This window comes from Panthera tigris, chromosome E1, assembly GCF_018350195.1.
Source record: "Panthera tigris isolate Pti1 chromosome E1, P.tigris_Pti1_mat1.1, whole genome shotgun sequence".
Classification (NCBI taxonomy): domain Eukaryota; kingdom Metazoa; phylum Chordata; class Mammalia; order Carnivora; family Felidae; genus Panthera; species Panthera tigris.
Window position 1 is genome coordinate 10,810,153 of NC_056673.1, and position 12,852 is coordinate 10,823,004.

Sequence of the window (12,852 nt, forward strand, 5' to 3'; positions counted from 1 at the left end):
TGGCTTCAGGAGTAGATTCCCATGACTCATCGCTTACATACAACACCCAGTGCTCATTCCAACAAGTGCCCTCCTCAATGCCCATCACCTATTTTCCCCACTCCCCATCCCCCCTTTCCCCTATCAACCCTCAGTTTGTTCTCTGTATTTAAGAGTCTCTTATGGTTTTCCTCCCTCATTGTTTGAAACTAATTTACCCCCCATCTCTTCCCCCCATGGGCATCTGTTAATTTTCTCAAATTCCACTATGAGTGAAAATATGTGATATCTGTCTTTCTTTGACTGACTTACTTCACTTAGCAAAATAGCCTTCAGTTCCATCCATGTTGTTGCAAATGGCAGGATTTCATTCTTTCTCACTGCCAACTAGTATTGCATTGTCTATGCAAACCACATCTTCTTTAAAAAAATTTTTTTTTAATGTTTATTCATTTTTGAGAGACAGAGACAGAGCACGAGTGGGGAAGGAGCAGAGAGAGAGGGAGATACAGAATCTGAAGCAGGCTCCAGGCTCTAAGCTGTCAGCACAGAGAACGACATGGGGCTCTAACTCACGAACCGCGAGATCATGACTTGAGCCGAAGTCGGCGCTTAACCGACTGAGGCACCCAGGCGCCCCTAAACCGTATCTTCTATACCCATTTGTCAGTTGGAGGACATTTGGGCTCTTTCCATAATTGGCTATTGTTGATAGTGCTGCTATAAACATTGGGGTATATGTGCCCCTATGAATCAGCACATGTCCCTATGAAACAGGAACCTCCACACTGTTTTCCAGAGTGGCTGTACCATTTTGCATTCCCACCAACAGTGCAAGAGGGTTCCCGTTCCTCCACATCCTCGCCGACATCTGTTGCTTCCTGAGTTGTTGATTTTAGCTACTCTGACAGCCACTCATTGTGGTTTTGATTTGTATTTCCCTGATGATGAACAGTGTTGAGCATCTTTTCATGTTGTCTGTTGGCCATTTGGATGTCTTCTTTGGAAAAGTGTCTCTTCATGTCTTCTGTCCATTTGTTTCACTGGATTGTTTGTTTTTAGGGTATTGATTTCGGTAAGTTCTTTATAGATTTTGGATACTAACCCTTTGTCTGATGGGTCATTGGCAAATATCTTCTCCCATTCCATCAGTTGCCTTTTAGTTTTGTTGATTGTTTCCTTTGCTGTGCAGAAGCTTTTTATCTTGATGAGGTCCCAATAGTTCATTTTTGCCTTTATCTCCCTTGCCTTCAGAGACGTGTCAAGTAAGAAGTTGCTGTGGCTGAGGTCCAAGAGGTTGTTGCCTGTTTTCTCCTTTAGGGTTTTGATGGTTTCCTGTCTCACATTTAGGTCTCTCATCCATTTTGAGTTTATTTTTGTGTATGCTGTAAGAAAGTGGTCCGGTTTTACTCTTCGGCTTGTTGCTGTCCAGTTCTCCCAGCGCCATTTGTTAAAGACACTGTCTTTTTTCCACTGGATACTCTTTCCTGCTTTCACCATACATTTGTGGGTCCAGTTCTGGGTTATCTATTCTATATCATTGGCCTATGTGTCTGTTTTTGAGTCAATACCGTACTGTCTTGATGATTACAGCTTTGTAGTACCGGCAAAAGTCCAGGATTGTGAGGTCTATCACTTTAGTTTTTTTTTTTTTTTTTCAACATTACTTTGGCTATTTGGGGTCTTTCGTGGTTCCACACAAATTTTAGGATTGTTTGTTCTAGCTCTGAGAAGAATGCTGGTGCAATTTTGATTGGGATTGCATCGAATGGGTATATGGCTTTGGGTAGCACCAACATTTTACCAATATTTGTTCTTCCAGTCCATGAGCATGGAACGTCTTTCCATTTCTTTGTGTCTTATTCCATTTTTTTCATAAGTTTTCTATAGTTTTCAGCCTACAAATCTTTTACATCTTTGGTTAGGTTTACTCATAGGTAGTTTATGATTCTTGGTGCATTTGTACTTGGGGTCAATTTCTGGATTTCTCTTTCTGTTGTTTCATTATTGCTGTATAGAAATGCAACCGATTTCTGCACATTGATTTTATTCCCTGCGACTTTGCTGAATTCATGTGTCAGCTCTAGTGGCTTCTTGGTGGAGTCTTTCAGGTTTTCCATGTAGAGCATCATGTCTTGTGCAAAAAGTGAAAGTTTGACTACTTCTTTGCCAATTTAGATACCTTCTATGTCATTTTCTTGTCTTCTTGCTGAAGCTAGGACTTCTGACACTGTGTTAAACAACAGTGGTGAGAGTGGACATCCCTCTCGTGTTCCTGATCTCAGGGGGCAGCTCTCAGTTTCTTCCACATTGAGGATGATGTTAGCTGTGGGCCTCTCATACATGGCTTTTATGATGCTAAGGTATGTTTCTTCTATCCTGACTTTCTTAAGGGTTTTGGTTAAGAAATGATGCTGTATTTTGTCAAATGCTTTTTCTGCATCCATTGACAGGATCATATGGTTCTTACCCTTTTTTCCATTAAGTGATGTATCACACTGATTGATTTGTGAATATTGAACCAGCCCTGCAGCCCAGGAGTGAATCCCACTTGATCATGGTGAATAATTCTTTTAATATACTGTTAAGTTCGATTTGCTAGTATCTTGCTGAGAATTTTTGCATACGTGTTCATCAGGGATATTGGCCTGTAAGTCTCCTTCTTAGTGGGGTCTCTGTCTGATTTGGGAATCAAGGTAATGCTGGTTTCATAGATTGAGTCTGGAAGCTTTCCTTCCATTTCTACTTTTTGGAACAGGTTGAGAAGAATAGGCATTAACTCTGCTTTAAATGTCTGGTATAGGGGCGCCTGGGTGGCTCAGTCGGTTAAGCGTCCGACTTCAGCTCAGGTCACGATCTCACGGTCCCTGAGTTCGAGCCCCGCGTCGGGCTCTGTGCTGACCGCTCAGAGCCTGGAGCCTGTTTCAGATTCTGTGTCTCCTTCTCTCTCTCCCCTCCCCTGTTCATGCTCTGTCTCTCTCTGTCTCAAAAATAAATAAACATTAAAAAATTAAAAAAAAAAAAAAAAAAGAATTGACCAAGAATCAAATCAAGAAATGCAAAGCTGCTGGACAATATCTGATGGTGCCTTGCAACAGGTGGCTGTTTGGTCTGGAAGCTGGTGGAGGGGCCGTCTGGTCTGGTCAGTGTCAATTTCACTCCGATAGATAGGAAGTTACCGGGCACGGAGGGGCGGGGTTTGGTGTAAGTGGGTCCCGCCTCTACCGTGAGCCCACCGTCCAGTTCCTTGGAGCCCCACCATGTTGGGGATGAAAAGAAAAATGGTGACACCCCAGTTTCTCCTCCCCCCAAGCTGGTGTCCCAGACCACTCTGCTCAGGCCATTTGTCCTGCTCCACAGTCTCCTGAGCCCCCGGGCGCTCGCTCTCCGCCACGCTGACCTCTGATGTCTTAAAGGATCCAGCTCTGTGCCCCAGTTCCCGAGTAGTGCCACTGTGCCCAGCTGACAAAGGGCCTCTGGCTGGCAGGTGCCTGCGGGGTCTTTTGTCCCACAGCACTCAAGGGAGGGGACTACTCTCTCCGCCTGCACCTCTGAGCTCCCTACTGAGCCTGGGGCTGGCTCCCTTCCCCACCAGGAGCGTGCACAGGGTGGCAGGCCCCCGTCCGGAGGAAGTCCTGCAATCCTGGATCGTCACTCCCAAGGCTGTTTGCAAGTTAGAAACAGGCTCTCTTTCCGTTTTTTCCATTTCCCTGTCTGGGGTCCACAGAGGTTTTTCTCCTGGCCAAATACAATCCCACAATTCCACAGCCTCTCTTTCTCTTCCTTTTGTCTCTCCACAGAAGGGGATCCCTCCCCTCCCTCCCTATGCCCCCCATTTTATCTCTCCCAATGTGCAATCACGCACCTATGGCCCACCAAGCTGTCCCCGGGGGGGCCCCTGGAGATGCCTCTGTCACTCTGTAGCCTGGATTCCTGGAATTCCAAATCTTCTGGCCTCAATACTGCTGTGTTTGAGAGATGAGGGAACTTTGGGCCCCCCTACTTCTCCGCCACATTGACCTCTCTTCCTTTAGTATTTCTTATAGGGTGGGTCTGCCAACAACACGTTCTCTCACCTCTGTTTCCTGGGAAGATCTTTATTTCACCCTCATTTTTGAAAAGATAGCTTTGCTAGAGACAGGATTCTTGGTCGACAGCTGTTTCTTTGCCTGCTTCGAGGATGTTATCTCACTGCCTTTTGTATTCTGGTTTTTGCAGAGAAGTTAGGTGCTCCTATCTGTTAGGTTCTCTTGTAAGAACTTGGATTTTTCTTGTTGCTTTCAAGATTTTCTCCCTGGCCTTTGACTTTTAGCATTTGTGCCATATAATGTCTATTTGTGGTTTTATTTGTATGTATTTTGCTTGGAGTTTGTTGAGCTTCCTGGATGTATAGGTTACTGTTTTTCAATATATTTGGGAAGATTTCTGCCATTGTTTCTTTGAATGCGAATTTTTTTGGCAACGGTGCGGAGAAAGGAGAACCCTCTTGAACTGTTGGTGGGAATGCAAACTCGTGCAGTCACTTTGGAAAAAAAAAAACAGTATGGAGGTTCTTCAAAAGTTAAAAAGAGGAGTACCTTAAAATCCAGCAATTGCACTACTGGGTATTTACCCAAAGGATACAAAAATACAAATTCTAAGGAGTACATGTACCCCCAATGTTTATGGCAGCCTATCAACAATAGCCAAAGTATGGAAAGAGCCCAAATGTCCATCGAGTGATAAATGGATAAAGAAGATGTTATGTGTGTGTATATAACACACACACACGCACACACACACACACACACACACGCACACGCACTGGAATGTTACCCAGCCATCAAAAAGAATGAAATCTTGGGGCGCCTGGGTGGCTCAGTCGGTTGAGCGTCCGACTTCGGCTCAGGTCACGATCTCGCGGTCCGTGAGTTCGAGCCCCGCATCGGGCTCTGGGCTGATGGCTCAGAGCCTGGAGCCTGCTTCCGATTCTGTGTCTCCCTCTCTCTCTGACCCTCCCCCGTTCCTGCTCTGTCTCTCTCTGTTTCAAAAATAAATAAACTTAAAAAAAATTAAAAAAAAAATAAAAATAAAAAAAAAGAATGAAATCTTGCCATTTGCAACGTTGTGGATGGAACTAGAATGTATTATGCTAAGTGAAATAAGTCAGAGAAAGACAAACATCATATGATTTCACTCATGTGTGGAACTTAAGAAACAAAGCAGATGAACATAGGGGAGGGAGGAAAAAGAGAGGGAAATAAACCATAAGAGACTCTTAACAATAGAGAACAAACTGAGGGTTGATGGAGGGAGGTGGGTGGGGGAAGGGGCTCGATGGGGGTGGGTCCTAAGGGAGGCACTTGTTGGGATGAGCACTGGGTGTTGTGCTAAGTGATGAATCACTGCATTCTACTCCTGAAAGCCGTATCACACTGTATGTTTAACTAGAATTTAAATAAAAATTTGAGAAGAAAAAAAAAAGGACCTTCTAGTGAATTTTTCATTTTTGTTATTGTACTTTCCACCTCTGTAACTTCCCTTTGGTTCCTTTCACAATTTCAGTCTCTTTAGAATTATTCTATTTGATGAGACGTGACATCATGCCTTCCTTTTACTTCCTTGATCATGGTTTCCTTTAGTTCCGTAAACATGTTTAAAAGGACTACTTTAAAGTCTTTTTCTGGTCAAGCTAACATCTGGTCTCTCTCACAGGCAGTTTGTGTTGCCTGTTTGTTTTTTTGTTTTTTTTCCTGTGTATGGTCATGCTTTCTTGGTTTTTTGTTTTGTTTCATTATTGTTGTTATTTTCTTATTTGCTCAGTGACAACCGGATAATTTTGGTGAAGTCTCTTTCCTCCTCACAGGGTTAAGGCTCTGATAGTCTTTTCAGGGAGGCACAGGGAATTCAGGGAATGCTCCTAGCCACCCTAGAATGACAGAGGTTTGGGCAGGTCTCCTGACCCCACCCAGCTGTTAAGCTGCCCTAATTTCCAACTGATTTTTCTATTGTTTTCAACAATACCCTGGGGCATACATTGTTCTAGGAAAGAATCGTAGAACGGTAAGAATCCCATCAACTGTCTCCTTTGAAGGAATACTGTATAGTTCATAATTAAATTTTTTTTTTAATATTTATTTTTGAGAGAGAGAGAGAGAGAACGTGTGAGCAAGGGAGGGAGGGCAGAGAGAGAGAGAGGAGACAGAATCCAAAACAGGCTCCAGGCTCTGAGCTGCCCCAATGCGGGGCTCAAACCCACACACTGTGAGATCGTGACCTAAGCCGAAGTCGCGGACGCTTAACCGACTGAGCCACCCGGCCGCCCCAGAACCTCCACTATCCTTGAGAACACCTTTAGGTCTGAACTTCTTCGCTCTCTGCTATAAATGAGGTCAGCTCCTGCGGGAAGAGAGTAGGAGCTGTTTTATGGCCAGTTTCTAGCCCCAGGCAAACCTCTGAGCCAGGGTTCTGGAGGCGGGGGGTGGGGACCAGGCAAGCTTCTCTCTGAATAACACTCCTGCTTTAGGAGCTGAGCCCTGGTGAGGAGCTAGGGAGGGATCAGCCCGAGGTCCTTTCCGCTTGCCCCTCCTGGTGTGCCATCACCACCTCGGGAGCCCAGGCCAGAGTAAGAGGGCCCCGGGGTTCCCAGTACACTGGGCTCAAAGCACTGGCTCTGTTCCAGGCACGGAGGCTGGGCAGAAAGGGGCGGCCACCTCTCAACTGTGGTCATGCACTTAGGTGGCTGGAACAAGTCGAGAAATGCCGACGTCCTGCGCCTCCCAGGAAGAAGGCCCTCTTAGTAGGACCTAGGGCGAGAGGGGCCCTGTGTTACTGGTCTGGGGGAAGAGGGGCGCTGTGTTGTTGGTTTGAGTAGGAAGGGTGTAGGGGACACTTTTAGGCAACAGGCTTGGGCGCAATGGAAAGCTGGCACCCACAGTGACCCAGTAGGGATTACTATTGCTGTTTGCCGTGACCCTCTCCTAGGTGGGAGGCCCCTTTGGGAATTGGTGACCGGCCTTTTCCACTGTGGGACAAACCCTTTCTATTCCTTCGGACTCCCCCTTGGGCTGTGTTCTTAAAAACTGGAAGGAATTTGACCTCAAGGCCTGAGGAGAAAATGTCTCCTCTCTTTATGTAATGTTTCCTGGCCTCGGGAAAAACTGGCCCAGATCAAGAGGTAAGGCCCCTCACAGAGCTCTTTCTTAGAATACTGTTTTCCCGCTTGACCTCTTTTGCCAGAATTCCTCCAAATGGTCAGAAGTCTCACATGTGCAAACCTTCGTGGCCTTGTCCCCAATCCCGGCCCCCAGAAAAACTGTAGAAGTTGCCTTTCTGGGTTTCATGGCCCATCTAACCCCGTGGACATTCTAGATTACCCCTCTTTTATTCCACCTGGTCATTTTTCCCCTCCCCCTGAAGGTCCAGAGGCTCCCCTGGATCCTATTAGTGCCCTAGGGGCCCCTGCCATTGCCACTACCCTGCCACCACCCTACCAAGGCCCCCTCTCTTACATCCCAAACCCGTCTGGCACTAATTATGAGCCTAAGGACCTGACTTTTGTTTCTCCACAAAATGCCCATCAGTGAGGGAGTGAACAGGGGTGCAGGGACCATTAGGGTCCACATTTCCTTTCCAATGTCTGATTTGTCTCAGATAGAAACAAAATTGGTTTGTTTGTTTTTTTAGCCAAGATTAAGGTCATGTATCACCCCCAAATCCCACAACCCATCTCAGTACCTTCGAGGTTCTTTATGGGAGATCTTTCCTCCAGACAAATCTTATATTAGGCCCTGAAAGCCACTGTCTCACACATTATATTAACCCCGAGGGCAAACTGTCTCCACCATTAATGACCACCCAAACCAGTACAGTCCAAAACCTGGCCCCTCTTTCTCAGGAAACGACATCCAAAACTTACATCCGGGGACTGGGCGTACCTCAAGACTCTTTCGCAGAACAAAAAGCCATGTGAACCTGTCTGAACTGGGTCCTATCAAGTTCTCCCCACCACTCCAACAGTGGTAACCCTTCACGGCTTCCCCAGAAGCCATCTTTCCAGAATCAAGACTCCTCCTGCCCCACATGAGGAGACCTCCCGCCAAGTCCAGCTGTGAGCCATTGGAGATCTAAGCACTGTTCCAATGAGACTCAGGGGGTACACACCCCGAGGCCTAGAGACCCATGAATCTGGCCCATACCCGGTCCCCATTCTCTCCCATGCAAGCATTCAATTATATTATCTTAGAAAAACTCCCTACTTTCCTCCCCAAACGCTCAGGATCTCTCCTTCCCAATTGCAAGACTTCATTCTCGACCTTTTCCTTCAGGGTGACCCCTCCGAATTTACCTGGTCAGACATCATAACTTTCCTGGAGCTGTTCCCCCCCTTGACGTCCTGCTCTCACAGTATAATCATCACCCCTTTTGGGGTTAACCTTTTTCTTTGTCATCGTCACCTTTTGGTGCATATCCACTCTCTCCTTCACTGTCCTGCCCGCTGCTCTCTTGCGGTGTATTCAATAAACCGCCATTTCCTTTGTTCTACCTTAGGTGAATTCTTTTTGTTTTTTTATATATTTTTTTTACTGTCTATTTATTATTGAGTGACAGAGACAGAGCATGAGCAGAGAAGGGGCAGAGAAAGAAGAGACACAGAACCCGAAGCAGGCTCCAGGCTCCGAGCTGTCAGCACAGAGCCCGACGCGGGGCTCGAACTCATGCACCGGGAGATTGTGACGTGAGCCGAAGCAGGACGCTTAACCTGCTGAGCCACCCAGGCACCTCTACCTTGGGTGAATTCTTTCACCACCCTTGCAGCCGGCTTCCGTCAGCTTGTCACCACAGGGAGGGGTCTTGTGTTGTTGGTCTGGGGGAAGGAGACCCCTGTGTTGTTGGTCTGGGGAGAGAGGGTCCCTGTGTTGTTGGTGGGGGAAGGGGGTCCCGGTTCTCTTGGTCTGGGGGAGGGGGAGCCTGTGCTGTTGGCTGAAGTGGTCCAGAATCGAGTCTGCACCTCACTGAACCGGAAGGAGGGTGGAGGGAGGGAGTGTTCTTGGTTCCAATACCACAGACCCTCACCTATCTTACCAAATCTTCCTAAATGTTCTTGCACGGCTTTTCATTTTCTGCTCACCCTTTGGACCATCTCCAGAAGCGTTCAGTATTGTTTCGGTTCTGTTTACTGGCTTTCACCGGCTTTATGGGAAGGCAGGTCTGTGCCACCCCCTTGTGCTGGTTCTGCCGATGTCTATGTCTGAAGGCAGAGATCTGTTTTGTTTTGACTTTTTTTCTCCACCCCATGGGAGAAAATGCACAAAACCTTACGTGGAGCTCGGCACAGAGTAGAGGCTCAAGAAACAGTTCTTAAGCGAACGAGCCCCAGAAAACAACGTGATCCTTTCTCTCCACTGTCTTGTTGAACTTTCCCTGACAAGGGCTTACCCTCCCTGCCCAGGATGAAAACTCAGGGAGACCCTTCAGATGTCTCAGTCAATATCTGAAAATAAGAAGGTCCCCATCCTCCCTCCTTGGGGTGTTAATGGTATAGTCCAGTCTATAATTACAGGACTCTGACTTTCACTGAAACTGCACTTCCCCGACCCCCTGCCCCAGATCCAGACCGGGAACGGGGTCGGGGGGGGGGGGGGGGAGGTCGTGATCAATTTCTCTGTCTTCCTCTCTAGGTCGCAAGCTGCCATTTCTTTCTCTTTTTTTTTAATTATTTAAAAATTTTTTTATTTCTTTTTGAAAGAGAGAGAGAGCGTAAGCAGGGAGGGGCCGAGAGAGAGGGAGGCACAGAATCGGAAGCAGGCTCCAGGCTCCAGCCTCCAGCTGTCAGCACAGAGCCCGACGTGGGGCTCGAACTCGTGAACCATGAGATCATGACCTGAGCCCATGACCTGAGCCGAAGTCAGACGCTTAATTGACTGAACCACCCAGGTGTCCCTCAAGCTGCCGTTTCTGTCTCTCGTCCCTGCTGGATCAGCCCGAGGGTGATGGGTGTATTTGTCTCCTACGGCTTCCGTACCAAGTTACCACAAGCTCCAGTGGCTTTAACGACACACGGTTATTCTGTATAGTTTTGGAGGCCAGAAGTCCAAAACCAGTCTCGCTGGGCTAACGTCAAGGCAGGGGTAGGCTGGCTCCTTCTGGAGCCTCCAGGGGAGAATCCACACATGGCCGCTCTCAGCTTCCAGAGCTGTGGTCCCAGCGTCCCTTGGCTAACGGCCCCTCCCTCCATCTCCAAAGCCAGGAGCCTCGGTAGCATCAGACTTTGGTCACATTCCTGCTTCTTCTCCATCAGCCCTCCCTCTGCCTCCCTCTCATAGGACTCTTGAGGTTACCCTGAGGGTCCCCCCCACCCCCGACGCCCCAATCATCTAGGATCCTCTCCCCGGCTCAAGATCCTTAGTCACATCTGTGAAGTCCCTTTGTCAGATGAGGGAACATTCATTCGCAGGGTCCTGGGATTAGGACCTGGATGTCTTCGGGCCATTAATCAGCCTGCCACATGGGATCAGGGTCTAAGGACTGAGAGTCTTTCGTGGCTGGTTCTGCTGTGGCCTGTTAGTGACCAATGCTGACTGACTTTTGCCTCCTGTGGGCAGCTTTTGAGGGACCTCCGTGGGAACCCCAGCTGCAGTCCCCCTGGTATGCTTGATGCTCGTCCCAACCTGCAGATCTGATGTCCCTTCCTCCCAGGCCCTGCCATCCACCCTCAGCTGGGGTGCCCAAAGCCCCCAAGGGCCGTCTCAGTCAAGTCCCTTTCGGGGGGTCCTGTTTGGTCTCTGGGAATTTGGTGCATTTATGCTGCTAAGATTTGCCGCCCACCCCCGGCACGACTCCCTTGACTCGCCGTGTATGTGGCCCAGGCTCCAGGCTGAGGTCACGTGGCACAGGGGTTATGGCACGGGCCTGGTTCAGGTTTGCCTGGGCTTGAACCCCAGGCCTGCCACTTGCTAGCCATAGGCCCTTAGGAGAGCTACTAGCCTTTTTTGTGCGTGACCTGGCACAGAATAAGCCCTTTGAAAAGCATAAACTAAACCAGCCACCTGGCCCCCCGAGCCCCAGGGGACACATGGTCTGCTTCATAAGGAGTCCCCTCCCACCTCTGCCTCTAGGCACCTCAGATTTGGGGTGGGGGTGGATCCCAACCCCGTGACTGCACCATTCTGAGGCTTTGAAGCCTCAGCTGAAACTGAGCCGGAAAGAGGAACCTTATGACATCCTGTCACACCAGGGTCTGGGGCGGGCGGAGGACAGGGAGGGGCCGTGGGGCGCTAGCCAAGGCCTGGCCAGCTAGGGCTCCGGGGTAGGCAACGGCTTCTGCCACGTTCCTCTTCTGGATCCACAACTTTCTTTCTTTTTTTTTTTTTTAAACGAAACCTTTTATTTTGAGATGACTGTAGATTCACATATATCCTATCAACTTTCTACATAGTAAAATTTCAAACCTTCCGGAAAGCCGTAAGAAGGGCATAATGACACCCATAGACCCCTCACCTGCGTTCACCAATTCATATCTGGTTGAGTTCATGGTTTTTAATCTATTATCTGCAACTCTATAGACACTCATAGAAATGTAGAAATATGGACATGCTCGGTCCACTAGGCATTATATTTCTTTTTTTTTTTTTTTAATTTTTATGTTTTATTCATTTTGAGAGGGGAGGGGGAAGGGGCAGAGAAGAGAGAGAGAGAGAGAATCTCTCTGCGCTGTCTGCAGGGAGCCTGACACGGGGCTCAAACTCACAAACCTCATGACCATGACCCAAGCCAAAATCAAGAGGCAGACGCTCAACTCACTGAGCCACCCAGGTGCCCCTAGGAATTATACTTCTAAAGACTCATATATAATGAACTTCTTTCTCTCTCTCTATATATATATATGTTTATATATATATATATATATAAACATATATATATGTATGTATATATACACGTGTATATATGTGTGTGTATATACATATATGTACATATATATATGTTCATAGATGAATATATTTACATTGAATGAGTGTGTGTGTGGTTATACGCATTTCCCCCCCTAGCTCTGCCTGTATAGTAGTTTTAGAAGCAATAACAACTCCAGAATAGTAAGCATAACGAACACCAGCTCAATCCTGGTTAAACACCACCCTCTGCCTCCCGAGGCAGCTGATTCCAGGGCTGGGGCAGGAGAAGTCTTAGATGAGCCTGAAACATACTGGTAGAAAGGAAGTGCTCAGAGAATGATGGGGACTTGTCATCATTCTGGGGAGTCCTGCGAGGCAAGAAGACAAGGAGGCAGCTGGAAAGGGGTCCCACTGGTCAAATCTGGGATACTCTGAGCATTCCAAATAATTCGTTGTAGTAACGGATTGTCATCCATTGACGAAAACACCTAAGCGTGTCCCATCCCGCACCCCAGGGCCCTTCCTCACTGTCCTCTTCTGGGTTTGTGTCTCCTGTCTTTCCTGGAGAGAACCTGGGTACTAAACAATACCATCGTATTTATCCATTTATGCTCCTTCCCACAATACTCACTCACTTGTTCCGGAATTGCTGCACTGGTGCCACAGCCCATAACACACCTACTAAGGGAAGGCCAAGACTTATTTGCAGTTCTCTTTGACCTTAGGATCTCAATCGCACAGCCCGGCATTTGAACCGGAAGGGGCACCTTCCGGATTGGGCTTTGACGTACGTGTAGGAGTCTCCCGGGAAGACAAAGTGGAAGAGAGGACCCTGCAAAGGGACATGCATGTGCAAAAGGCCTGGGGAATGGAAGAGGGGTGTGTACCCCCCTACTAGGGCAGGGGCCCAGTGTTTGTTTACGGGGAAAGGAGATAACAAAGGGTGGGTCTGGAGAGGAGTGTGGTGGGGGATGGGGGTCGTGGCTTGGAAGGGCCTTGAATG